Below are 15,004 nucleotides of genomic sequence, written 5' to 3' on the forward strand. Positions count from 1 at the left end.
TGTAGCAGTGTGTGTGTGTGTTTTACGTCACCTACCCCAAGATTATGAAGAGCCATCCTTTAGATGTTCCATTGTTTTACTTTGAACACCTAACATTCTAAATCCAACTGGAGTTGGTTTGGGGTATGGTATGTGTGGTAAACACCAAAATTTTCTGTCCTTTCCCTTACATTTGCACATGAATATCCAATTGTTCCAGCACAATTGGCTGAAATGCCCACCCTTGCTTCCTTCTTTGTGGCGCCACATCTGTCATCTGTCCATTCATGCATGATTCTATTTCTAGGCTCTTAATTATTCCATTGATCTATTTGTCTATCCTTGTCTTAATTAATCTCTTATAATAATTCTTAATATCAAGTAGAGTCAGGCTCCCACCCTTCATCTCTGAAAGTGTCTTAACTTTCTTTGCCATTTGCTCTTCCACGTAAAGCTTAGGATCAGTTCCCAATTTTCCCCCCAAAATAAAACCTTGAGATTGTATTGAATCTATCAATTGATCTAGTAAGAACTGACATCTTAAAAATATTGTTTCAAATTTGCACGGTACATCCCTTCATTTATTTGGGTCTTCTTTAATTTCTCTTTTTGTATTTTCTGCAATGAAGTCTTTATATGACTTTTGTTAGATTGAATCCTTGGTATTTGATATTTTTCATGCTAATGTGAGGTGTATATTTTAATTTTTTTTTCGTTTTATGGCAGGTATTATTTCTAATCTCAGAGGGAAAACTCTCAATAATTTGCCATTAAATATAAATATATATAAATTTAAAAGATTATATCTATATATCTTTAGTCAGCTTACAGAATTTACTTTCCACTCCTAGCTTGCTTACTAAGATTTTTGTTTTTGTTTTTTCAATTTAATGAACAAATGTTTAAATTTTCCAGATGACATTTCTACATCTGTTATTTTTCCCTTTATTCTGTTAATGTGGTATATTATGTTGATTTTTAAATGTTTACTTAAACCATGTATTCCTGAAATAAACTCAAATACTTATATTATCATATATATGCTAAATATATATACATATATACATATATATGTATATATTGCCAGATTCAGCTTGCTAACATTTTCTTTAGGATTTTTGCCTCTCTGCTCACAAATGAGTATTTTCTTTTCTCATAATGACCTTGTCAGGTATTTGTTAAGGTATTTTGACGTCATAAAACAAACTGGGGAGTAGTCTCTCTCAATCTTTGTGCAAGATTGTCATTGCCAGTAAAGCTATTTGCTCCTACAATTGCATTTGTAGAACATTTAAAATTCTGGTTTCATTTTCTTTAAGTTATTAAAATATTCAGATTTTCTATTTCCTCCTGTGTCACTTTTTTGCATTTTATTGTCTTATATTTTTAAAATTGAAGTACAGTTGATTTATAATGTTTCAGACGTACAGCAATTACAAGATATTGAATATAGTTCCCTGTGCTGCCTCTCGGGTCACTTTTAATAAATTATATGTTTCTGGATTCATCTCATCTAAAACTTAGTATGTGTTGACATAAGGCTGTTGATAATATTCTCTTATTTCCTTTCTCTGCATGATCTTTGGTGACGTGCCCTATTTTGTTCCTGACATTAGATATTCGTGCCTTCCTTCTTTTTCTAGTGATCAATCTTACTAGACTGGTGTCAGTTTTATTAGGCTCCCCTTTCTGTCCAAAGTATAGCTTTACTGATCCTGTCTCTGCCATAAATTTTTGCTTTTATATTTATTTTTCTTTCTTCTACGTTTCTTTAACATTTGTCATATACGCTTTTTTTTAACATATTTATTGGAGTATAATTGCTTTACATTGTTGTGTTAGTTGCTGCTGTATAACAAAGTGAATCAGCTATACGTATACATATATCCCCATATCCCCTCCCTCTTGCATCTCCCTCCCACCCTCCCTATCCCACACATCTAGGTGGTCACAAAGCACTGAGCTGATCTCCCTGTGCTATGCGGCTGCTTCCCATTAGCTATCGATTTTACATTTGGTAGTATATATATGTCCATGCCACTCTCTCACTTCGTCCCAGCTTCCCCTTCCCCCTCCCCGTGTCCTCAAGTCCATTCTCTATGTCTGCGTCTTTATTCCTGTCCTGCCCCTAGGTTCTTCAGAACCTTTTTTTTTTTTTTTTAGATTCCATATACATGTGTTAGCATACGGTAATTGTTTTTCTCTTTCTGACTTACTTCACGCTGTATGACAGACTCTAGGTCCACCCACCTCACTACAAACAACTCAATTTCGTTTCTTTTTATGGCTGAGTAATAGTCCATTGTATATATGTGCCACATCTTCTTTATCCATTCATCTGTTGATGGACACTTAGGTTGCTTCCATGTCCTGGCTATTGTAAATAGTGCTGCAGTGAACACTGTGGTACATGACTCTTTTTGAATTATGGTTTTCTCAGGGTATATGCCGAGTAGTCAGATTGCTGGGTCATATGGTAGTTCTAGTTTAGTTTTTTAAGGAACCTCCATACTGTTCTCCATAGTGGCTGTATCAATTTACATTCCCACCAACAGTGCAAGAGTGTTCCCTTTTCTCCACACCCTCTCCAGCATTTATTGTTTGTAGATTTTTTTGATGATGGCCATTCTGACCAGTGTGAGGTGATACCTCATGGTGGTTTTGATTTGCACTTCTCTAATGATTAGTGATATTGAGCATTCTTTCATGTGTTTGTTGGCAATCTGTACATCTTCTTTGGAGAAATGTCTATTTAGGTCTTCTGCCCATTTTTGGATTAGGTTGGTTTTTTTGATATTGAGTTTCATGAGCTGCTTGTAGATTTTGGAAATTAATCCTTTGTCTGTTGCTTCATTTGCAAATATTTTCTCCCATTCTGAGGGGTGTCTTTTCGTCTTGTTTATGGTTTCCTTTGCTGTACAAAAGCTTTTAAGTTTAATTAGGTGCCATTTGTTTATTTTTGTTTTTATTTCCCTTTCTCTAGGAGGTGGATCAAAAAGGATCTTGCTGTGATGTATGTCATAGAGTATTCTGCCTATGTTTTTCTCTAAGAGTGTTATAGTGTCTGGCCTTACATTTAGGTATTTCATCCATTTTGAGTTTATTTTTGTGTATGGTGTTAGGGAGTGTTCTAATTTCATTCTTTTACATGTAGCTGTCCAGTTTTCCCAGCTCCACTTACTGAAGGGCTGGCTTTTCTCCACTGTATATTCTTGCCTCCTTTATCAAAGATAAGGTGACCTTATGTGCATGGTTTTATCTCTGGGCTTTCTATCCTGTTCCATTGATCAATATTTTTGGTTTTGTGCCAGTACCATACTGTCTGGATTACTGTAGCTTTGTAGTATAGTCTGAAGTCAGGGAGCCTGATTCCTCCAGCTCCGTTTTTCTTTCTCAAGATTTCTTTGGCTATTTGGGGTCTTCTGTGTTTCCATACAAATTGTGAAATTTTTTGTTCTAGTTCTGTGAAAAATGCCATTGGTAGTTTGATAGGGATTGCACTGAATCTGTAGATTGCTTTGGGTAGTATAGTCATTTTCACAATGTGCATTCTTGCAATCCAAGAACATGGTATATCTCTCCATCTGTTTGTATCACCTTTAATTTCTTTCATCAGTCTCTTATAGTTTTCTGCATACAGGTCTTTTGTCTCCTTAGGTGGTTTATTCCTAGGTATTTTATTCTTTTTGTTGCAATGGTAAATGAGAGTATTTCCTTAATTTCTCGTTCAGATTTTTCATCATTAGTGTATAGGAATGCCAGAGGTTTCTGTGCATTAATTTTGTATCCTGCTACTTTACCAAATTCATTGATTAGCTCTAGTAGTGTTCTGGTAGCATCTTTAGGATTCTCTATGTATAGTATCATGTTATCTGCAAATGTCATATATGCTTTTAACCTATTCTTTTCTCAAATTGCTTGAAATGTATGCATCCCACTAGTTTTCTGGGGTTTTGTGGTAAAATACACATAATATAAAATTTACCTTTAGTGACATTTAGTACATTCACAGTGTTGCACAACCTTCATCATCATGTAGTTCCAGAATGTTTTCGTCACCCCAAAAGCAAGCTCTGCACTTACTGAACAATCTCTTACTAGTCCCCTCTCCTCCCAGTCCCTAGTAACCCCTGATCTGCTTTCTGTCTGCATGGATTTGCCTCTTCTCGATATTTAATATAAAGGGAATCATTCAATAAGAGGGGACTAGGTAATTCCCTGGTGGCCCAGTGGTTAGGGCTCAGCGCTTTCATTGCAGTGGCCCAGGTACAGTACTTGGTCAGGGAACTAAGATCCCACAAGCCACGTGGTATGGCCAAAAGGAAAAAAAATATATATATATATATATATATATATATATATATATATATGGACCAAAAATTCAATGGCATAAAATGTAGGTTAATGGAAATCAGTATTTTTTTCAATCTATATTGCCACTATACTGTATTGTCATATACTGTACAATACTGACTGTGCACTGAAATAAGAAAGTCCCAAATGATTAAGGCTTTCACCTATTACTGTATCCTTCCTCCAATAAAAGGTAATAAAGTTAGCCATCCCTCTCCAAATGGGGTTGGCCAGAGGATGAGACAACCCAAACACCAATTGTGTTTTTTCCAAATTCATGTTATTGTCTAATGTGGTATTTTAGGACACACACACACACACACACACACACACACACAGCTTGAATTAAAATCCAAGGATTGCTACACTTGTAGTTGTAGACCATACCATCTTCTCTAGCTACTTTAAGTAGGGAGGAATTTATTAAATGGTATTTAGTAACTTAGAAAATCTTTGGAAAGGCTGATAGAACAGGCTTCAGGTTAAGTTCAGGAATAATTATGGGTGAGAAACAGAGCAGAAGAAATTACCTCTGCCATGTTTCGAAAGCTGTTTACCTTTGTTTTTCTCTGTAAAATGTATGACCCACACTTTCCTCTTAACTTTGTTTCAAATCAAAGTGTCACTTGGGTGCATCTGATTGGTGGAAATTCAGTTAAGTTGCTTGCTGTTATCATGGTTGATTTTACATTATTATCCCTTTAAATCCAGCACATTCTTATCAGCTACTTGGGGATCAACACAGAAAGCCACCACAGAGGCTTGCACTTGCCTCTAGAACTTCCCGGGGCTCACGAATGATCTTAGGCTTCTTCTTACGGACTCCAGACCTTTCTTTTGTTGGCTCCCATCATGGCTGATCTCAATGGCTTCATACATTGACTCTCCCTCTCTGTCCAGCTCTGTTTGAATCGCTGACCTTATTTTAAACTGCCTCGTTGAGTCTTAGGACACAGTTTCCAGGGATTGTGGCTCAGTTCCATGCACCAAAACTCTAGGAAAGTTTCCCCCATCATCCAGGACACACCCAGGACTTTGAAATACTTCTCCAGACAGCCCTACACTATCCTCAACCCCTCTAACAGGGGGAGGAGGAGACACTGTACTATTATTGTTGTTGTTATTAATAAGAGAGAGTGTGCTAGCATAGGAAAGCTCCCAAATAAAGAGAATAGTGTCCCCTGGATTTGTGCAACATGAACATACTGACACAGTATCCACTGGTGGGAGAGAGAAAGAACTGGAAAGGAAGCAAGTGGTTATAACAGAAAGAAGGTCGGGGGAACCTGAGATCATACACGGAGACCAACACAGTAGCTTTAAGGGTTTTGAGAGCCCTAACACACTTCTCTTGCAAGCCGCGGTCCTTTCAACGAATATCTAGGTGTGGGCGGGGAGGGAGGAAGATCATGAGACCCGCATGCTCTCAGCATTGTACCTGGAAGGACCTTGTTTCTCTTTATCATTTTCTATTTCATGTACCGTTTAGCACACCACGTTTATGCTTACGCCTGTGATCTTTTGAAGATCTAAGCTCATGAATCTCTGTAAAGTTCAAAGAATCTCATTTAATGTTATCTCCACATTGTGGGTGATTTTTTTTCCCACTTGATAGTAAAGATTTTGTTTTTAAAAATAAGAAAAAATGTCTTTGATATCCTAACTTTGAGAATTCCTTCCAAATACATTTTCACGTGTGCAAGTATGTTTATACATGTCAGATTATGTGACTTTGAAGTGTTTTGTGTTTGTGGGTCCCAATGTGTGCATTCATTCATGTATGTGTGTATACACATACATGTACTTTATGAACTGCTGCTATGAAGTAATGACATTGGTTTTTGTAACACGAATGCTGAAATGACAAAAGGAGCGAACATCTAGGGCAGTGAATCTCAACAGGGGGCAATTCTGCTCCCTGGTGCGTGTGGGAGGGGCATTTAGCACTGTCCGCAGACATTTCTGGCTGCCAAAAATGGGGTTAGGGTGCTCCTGGCATCTAGTACACAGAGGCCAGGGACGCTGCTAAATATCCTAGAGTGCACGGGGCAGCCCCCGACCCCTGCCCACGACAAAGAGCTATTTGTCCTAAAGTGTCGATAGTGCCAAGGTTGAGAAACTCCGTTCTAGACACGTAGTACTGAACAAAAGTTTACCGGGCACCTATAATATTCAAGACTCTGTTTTAGCCTTGGTTCAGAAATAAGCATAATGCAAACATCTATTGGTACGCCCCCCATGTATTTAGTAAGGGAGTGTATCAGGCGGGGTCTCAACTGGAAACACTTGGTACGCACGGATTAAGATAAGTTGAAGAACTAGTTGCAAAGGAACGAATACAGGGAGAGCATAAGGGAGAGTGTGGTGGCCTGGGCTAGCAGCCACCAAGGTGTTATCCTCCATGGGACCTACAGAGCTAAGGTGTGGAGTGGGTACTGGAACCTGGAAGGGGATGGAGTCTTCTGGTGCACCCACCTTGAAGGGAGCGAGCTTCAGTTGAGAGAGTTAACCTTGAGGTGACCTCCAAGGGAAAGAACTAGGGGACCAATTACCCCCACCTCCCTCCCACCTACGCTAAGGGCCCCCCATGCCAACAGAAGCCAGAGAACAAGCCAGAGAACAAGCTGGGCTTACAGCTCAGCCCAACTGGAAACCGGATGGAGAACAGTGAGGGAAGGGGGCGGGCACCAGGGAACATGAAGGTGAACGAAGGTATCTGGGCAAGGACTTACTTTGTAAAGGACTCTCACTGAAAGCAGATACTGGTAAGAGCCACCAAATCAAGGGCTCTCAGCTTTCGGAGGCGTGAGGGGTTCTTTCTAGCTTGGATGAGCTCAGGGAGGCCTCAGTAAAGGATGCGGCATTTGAAAGACAGCCTTGGGAAGTGACTAGAGTAACCAGCATGTCAGCCTTTTCCCACTTTGAAAGGGCACCTTCGTCTCGTACATGCAGGGGAGCGGGGGGGGCTTCGGCTGCAGGCCTCGCCAGCCTCCTCTCCTGCCCACGGATCCCAGCCCTGCCGCTGTTCCTAGAACATGCTGCTGGAAAGCATCTCCCAGCTAGGACACTTCTCCCTGGGCCTGGCCACGCTCACAAGGGGGACTGGGCAGGCCCTGCTTCTCTCCATTAGCCTGTTTCTTTGTTCTTCGTAACACCACTACTTTACACATATATGAGCATATATGTGTATATACTACTTTCATATATATGTGTATGTGTGTATATATATCAACTGTTACGTAGGATTGCAGTACCCAAAGGACATTTACATAACAGAGGAGCACAGATATTTAAAACCTTAATATGCCTTTCACCCTACTACAAGGGAAAAACGCTCACCAAATGAAACCCACACAAGGAACGCCCTCCTGCGCTCCCCCAGCTCCTAGCCATGCTCTCCCGTTTGGGGGTCTGTTCCTCGTTGTGGATCCTCTTCTACTCTCCCTCCTATGAGTATTTTAAAAAATATATTTATTTTATTTTATTTATTTGGCTGCACCGGGTCTTAGCTGCGGCACGCAGGACCTTTTTAGTTGCGGCATGCATGTGGGATCTAGTCCACTGACCAGGGATTGAACCCGGCTCCCCTTCACTGGGAGCAAGAAGCCGTAACCATGGGACCACCAGGGGCCACTCCTCTTCCCCTAGCGGCCTCTGTACGTAGTGAGTTGCTGACCATCCTCTTTGTTCTATTGATAACTCATTGGAAAGCCGTGGGGTTTCTTTCCAATTCGGCCTCCACCGTGGGCACATCTGCCTTTCCCAAGGATAAATATTAATTATCAGAGATATTACGCTCTAAACCCAGAAGGTGGAAGAGAAGTATTTTTCTTACGTCTCCAATGCTTTCAAAGCCTCCCCTCTACGTGTAATGAACACCTCGTATCATTTACTTTTGAACGGTGTAAGCGCGCCCACCCCTTCAAACTAGGACCCCCCAGAGCCTGCTGGAAATAAGAAGTGGGACCATTTTCCAGCTTTATGCCTCTGAAGAACTGCCCTCATGACTACACTAAGACCTAACAGGGGCTTTGTAATTAGTTCTTAATTACAAGGCGAGATTAAATTCCTAGCCAGCCAAGAGCATTCTCTTCCCCAGACTCTGAATGGAGAGAAAAAGGATGGTTTTGTTTTTCTAGTAACATAAGATTTTACACTGAGAGATGAGAGCTGGAGCATGAGGTCTGATATTCAAGGTGGAAAGAACATCGTAAGCACAGAGGTTGGAAATAATGCACATAACCTATTGTTTAAATGAACATTGTTTAGAAATGTGAAAGCAATGAACTGTGGGTGTATACCTAGCAGGCACCAGATTATAGGTGATGTTTAATTATTTCCTTTAAAGATTGATTTTGTATTTTAAAAAATTACATGCTGCTGATTTAGAGAAGGATATTAACTCACTGGAATAGAATCACAAAAATCCATTTGTTTTTCCAGTTTCTGCTGCTACTTGGGTTAACTCCTTCCCCCCCCCCCCCACTTGATAGCAGATTCCCTTCACAGCATCATAGTTGAATTCCATAACTTTTTGGTCCCTTTGGGTTATTCTGTCAGTCTGGTTTCCTTTCTCAGACTCTGTGTTGTTTTTGAAATTGTTAATTTCACGGTCATTCCAAAGTCCTCTTCCACCATCCCCCAGCTCTTCCCCCAACTACAGGGGCCAAACTCAACAACAGCGGCTTAGAACAGGGAGGGTGGTACACACCAAGCTGCTGTTGGGGCCCTGGGGAGGGAGAGGGTTGGAGCATCTCCTTCCTGGCTGTCCAGTGGGAAAGTTGCTTCTTTCTGTTGGCTGCTGTTTCCTCTCTAACACTCAGTAGCCAGAAGCCACTGGTTCTGCCTGAGTGTCAAGTTTCCAAAGGAATGTTGGTTACTTGAGGGAGGGTACCTGTTGGTGTTTCAGGGAGCCCTAGGCAGCCCTGCCCCCTGCACGTTTCCCTGGGTTCAACTCCTAGTTGTGATGTGTCCCTCATCTTCCTCCCAGTAGCCACTCCAGACTGTCTAGCCAACCCATCTTGTCTATGGGGCCGCCATACCAGGTTTCAAGCTGTCTGGAGCTCTATCCTTCACGCCTGGTCAGGAAACACACAGGTTTGCCACGTGAAATGAGGAGGGTCACTGGTTCCCTACTGGCATATACCCTTCTGCCCTCTACAGCGCTGACAGGAGGCATCTTCTTGTCCCCTTTCGACCAAGATGATCTCCAGTCCCCAACTTAGTGGAGGGAAAGAAGGCTCAGGCACTTTCCTGAACCCCCTGGATTCTCCTAGTTGTTCTCCCTCTTAGCGTTGTGGAGAACAGGCTAGAGCCCGTTTTCACGAACTGACACTCCTTCAAAATGCCACCTCCTCTCCCTGTCGCCTCCTTTCCTGTTACCGTTGTGTGTGAGGAGTGGGTGGGTGGTACTCTCTTTACTGAATGGCATCCTTCTACACGCCCTGAAGGAATGGGGCTGAACACAGAGCCGGTGGTTCTAGCAAGTGAGAAGGTGGGGTACCTCGTAACAGCTGTTTTCAGCCATGGACCTGAGTAGCCAATTGCAATAGGTGGCAACTGACAACACCGTGTTACTGTTATGACCACCCTTCAGAGATACGCGTATCCCCTCCCACAATTTGGTTCGGATGTCAGAACTGACGATGCCACACATTCACCAAGAAGGTATGAAAAGTTTTATTACTTAGGGATTTGAGGTCTCTGGGGGAGAGCAGAGCGGTAGGCTTAAGTAGACCCCAAATAACTTTAGAGATGGAGGAAGGGCGCCAGGCCTGGGTTTTTAGGGCAGTTAAGGAATGGGGCCAGGGTGAGAGTTCTCAGGCAGGGGCTGGGGCTAGCTGGGTTTCGCTCTCCTGCTGGCGCCAAGGAGGCTTTCTTATCAGTTTCCCCAGATGTGGGGTACAAGGGGTAGAGGGAGGGGTGGAGTTTAAAAATTGTCAGTTGTTGAACATAAAAAACGGGGCCCACAAGCACGTGAAAAGATGCTCAACATCACTAATTATTAGAGAAATGAAATCAAAACCACAGTGAGGTATCACTTCACTCTGGTCAGAATGGCCATCATCAAAAAGTCTATGAATAATAAATGCTGGAGAGGGTGTGGAGAAAAGGGAACCCTCCTCCACTGTTGGTGGGAATGTAAATTGGTGCAGCCACTAAGGAGAACAGTATGGAGGTTCCTCAAAAAACTAAAAACAGAGTTGCCATATGATTCAGCAATCCCACGCCTGGGCATATATCCAGACAAAACTCTAATTCGAAAAGATACATGCATCCCAATGTTCATGGAAGCACTATTTACAATAGCCAATACATGGAAGTGACCTAACTGTCCATCGACAGATGAATGGATAAAGAAGATGTGGTATATATCCACAATGAAGTACTACTCAGCCATAAAAAAAGAATGAAATACTGCCATTTGCAGCAACATGGGTGGACCTAGAGATTATCATACTAAGTGAAGTAAGTCAGACAGAGAAAGACAAATAACATATGATATCGCTTATATGTGGAATCTAAAATATGATACAAATGAACTTATCTACAAAACAGAAACAGACTCACAGACATAGAAAATAATCTTATGGTTACCAACGAGAAAAGGGGGGAGGGATAAATTAGGAGTTTGGGATTAACTCATACACACTACTATATATAAAATAGATAAACAACAAGGACCTACTATGTAGCACAGGGAACTATATTCAATATATTGTAATAAACTGTAATAGAAAATAATCTGAAAAATAATATATATATATATATATATATATATATACACACACACATATATATATGAATCACTTTGGGGGAATTCCCTGGTGGTCCAGTGGTTAAGACTCTGAGCTTCCAATGCTGGGGGCCCAGCTTTAATACCTGGTCATGGAACTAGGATCCCACAAGATGCACCGCGCGGCCAAAAAAAAAACAAACCAAAAACGGAAGCACTTTGCTGTATGCCTGCAACTAACACAATATTGTACATCAACTATACTTCAATTAAAGACGTTTAAAAAGAATGGGGCCAGATTCTTTCTTACAGTTACGTAGACATTAGAAAAAACTCAGACGGTACTGCTCTTCAAAGTCGTCGCTGCCGAAAGCTGGTCTGGTCCTCCAAGGAGCAGAAACCAAGACAGGATTAACTGTGCAAGGGTTTTTAGGAAAAATGCCTGCCAGGGAAAAAAACAGGGAGCAGACCAGACAAGCTGGAAGAGCCATCAGACTGTGACACAGAAGTCTGACCTTGAGTGAAGGACAGAAAGAGAGAAGGTTTGACGGAAATGTCCTAGGCTGCCATGTCATCTGCAAAAGGATCAGCGAAGTCTGGGGATGTTTCTGTGCTGAGGTTGGCCACCCCAGGAGTCCGCGCCAGTAAGGGGTCTGCCTTTGTGCCCCGGCTGCATGCCGGTCTGAGCTGGCAGGAGCCCTGGTCTTCGTGTGCACAGGTGGCTTCCCCAGCTCTGCAGCTGGGCCCCTGTCAATTGACCTTCCTATAGGTGGAAGCCTGGGAGGCAGCCTCATGGCCACCCCATACAGACACCTAGTCCAATGATTGTTTCATCGCTAAAATCATTTTGCAGCTCCTTTTCAGGGAGATGTCTTCACAGGATAGTATAGAAGCAATGAAAGGACAGAGAGTTTCATAGCTTTTAAAAAGACCCTTTACTCTTGACCAAAACCAGCATCGGCCAGCTAGAGTACCCCTCTTAGTACTTATCGGTGTGGATTTGGCTATTACACACACACACACACACACACACACACACACACACACACACAGACTCTGCACTTAAATGATAAAAGTCATCATTAACGACATCCCAAGGAATACGTCACAGTATCTGAAGGCAGTATCTGAATTAAAAGGAACAATTCCAGACACCTTTGGAACAATGGTAACATGGTAAGAATAATTGTACTGCCTTCCAAGGTGACTTCACTGAGGTGGACCATTCTTAGCATATACAGGATTTGGGGGACAATAGTGAAAATTCAAAATAGCTCTGCTTTCTACCTTCATTTCTTCTCTGTGTGTGCTCGGACAGATGGGGATGTGCAGGAATTATTCACCATAAAGCTAATGGACTCTTCCAAAGCTCTGGGCTTAGTTTTGAATTTGTACTTTTATATTCTTTTTATTTTCAAGGGGATATTCCCAAATTTTATAACTTTTAGGATCCACAACGCCTTCACCCACGCCAGGAATGTGTGTTTGTGTGTGCACATCCTGGCTGTGTTTGTGTGTATTCCTATGGCTTCCTTCCCCCCATCCTCACACTTGGGTGCATATGGTTCTCCAGATGGGGTAATGTTCTCCTTCACACATGTTTTTAAATGTCTTTGGATTGTTTAACAAAAAGAAGTTAAAGGGTAAAAGAGTAAACACCTGCTTAGACAAATCTCTGAACCAAAGTGAGGTACGGAGGAGGGACATTTTTCTTGCCCTGCCGGAGCTCAAGCTTCAAGTTTCCAATGTAGTCAAATTTGGGGGAAATGATCTTTCTTCACGCCACTAGAGGGCACCAGTGTGCAGACAATTGTCAGGTTTGGGAGGGGTGCCGAGCTCCACGGAACAAGAGGGAAGGTGACTCTCACATTCCCATAGCCACCGAGTCCCTCTCCTTTCCAAAACACCTCTTCCTACACTCAGGATGTTTCTTTCCGGATCTGAATCATCCGAGTATTTCCTCCTCGCCTACCCTTCTACGAGGCTACACACCCCCCTCCTTCAGATTCCTTGTTGTGACCATCATCTCTGTGGATGAAGGTTGAAGGACCCCCAGGAGCATAGACCAGGGAGACCTACGGGTCCCGGAAAAAACACTGAAATTATTATCAGGAGACCTGGACTCAAGCCCCAGATCTGTCATTGGCTGTGTGATCTTGAGAAAATCACTTTACCTCTCTGAACCTCTGTGTGCTTATCTGCAAAATGGGAGGGAGAGTCCTCTAAAGTTCTTTGTGTTTCTGAGAAAAAGACTGGATACAGTTAAGCATCCTGCTTTGAAGGCAAAAGCCTCGTTCTTTCCCGTCATGCCGAAAACCTCTCCTTCTAAAATTCTAAAACCTGCTTCCTTAGTATTCTTTATCAACTCCTGAGGAATAAAATTCCAAATTAAGGACTTCTTTGGGTTTCCAGGCCAACATATAAGGAACTTGGACTTCAATTCTTCCACCCACACACAGGAGAAAATATGAACAAACTGAAAATCAACAACTCTTCTTAGATCAATCAGAAAACTGACATCCTAGGGCAAACTGCTACCCCCCCCCCCCAAATGGAAGAGACAGACAGGTAGACAAAGAATCACACCTTACTGGAGCTGAAGATCAGGAGAAGAAAACTCTGCAGGAACCAGTACTGGGTTCCTTTTACCTAGTTTATCACGTCAAACTTGCAACAAAAAATGACAAAGCATACTAAGAGACAAAAAATGGACCAAAACAAAAAATGACATGGGTTGAAGAGACAGGGCAAACATCAGAACCAAACTCACATGTGGCAGAGATGTTGGAATTAGCAGACTGGGAATTTAAAATGACTATGATTCGTATTCCAAGGGCTCTAATGGAAAAAGTAGACAACATGTAAGAACAGATTGGCAGATTGGGAATGGAAGCAGTGAGATGGAAACTCCAAGAAAGAATCAAAAGGGAAGGCTAGAGATCAAAACGCCATGACAGGAATGAAGAACGCCTTTGATGGACTCATCAATAAACTGGACTCGGCCGAGGAAAGAATCAATGAGCTTGAAGGCATCAATAGAAACTTCAAAAACTGACGTTCAAAGAGGAAAAAGAATGAAAAAGATAGAACAAAATACTGAAGGACTGTAGGACAGTAACAGAAGGTGTTATGTACGTGTATTAGGATTACCAAATTAAAGACTTCCTCTCTCATCTATTCATAACCACACCACTTACATAGCCACGTCACTCTACCCTGCAAAACCCAGAGCTGAACTAAGAAACCATGTTTTTGCTTGTAACTCCTAACATTGCCATACCTTATTAAATTATCTCTGTTTAAACAATGAAAGACTTCCCGAGGGATGTGTGAGAATTTGAGGCAGCGGAAAGGGGCTTACCTGGTTTCTCTGTCACCTCTTTGGACTCATTAAACTGGGCTTGAAGTGACTTCTGTCTTCTCCCATCTTCTGCCCGAATCTCCTACTCCTCAAAAGACAGCTCGTTCAAACCACTGGACTGTGACCAGGGGACTGGACTGGTCACTGGATTGTGACCAGTGAGCTGATATTTCTTCATGGTATCAACTGGAAAGTCATATCCCGTTTCCAGTGGAGCTTTGTCTGGAGCTGGAGAAAAATTGGACCAGAGAGTTTGGAGTAGCATGTGGAGAGGTAACTTCCTTGCTGTCACTTCAAGGTCACAGGCTTGAGGTCTGCTGACTATACTGATTTCTCCTGTTCCATCACTTTCTCTTTATTTTAATCACCTTCATTATAAATGTCCTCATAAAAGGCCTGCCACCTTCCATCCTCGTTGCTACCCTCCCCCAGTCCCATCTGCATCCTACTTAGGATTCTTCAGTAGCATTCTTCTTGAGAGGGACATTCAAAGCCATCTATGACCTAGTGAGTGGATCTCTCGTTGCACCCCCCTGACCTTCTCCTTTCTCACCAGCCACCATGTTCGTGCAACA

Source organism: Grampus griseus (assembly GCF_964374135.1).
Source record: "Grampus griseus genome assembly, chromosome: 20".
In the NCBI taxonomy this organism is placed as follows: Eukaryota; Metazoa; Chordata; class Mammalia; order Artiodactyla; family Delphinidae; genus Grampus; species Grampus griseus.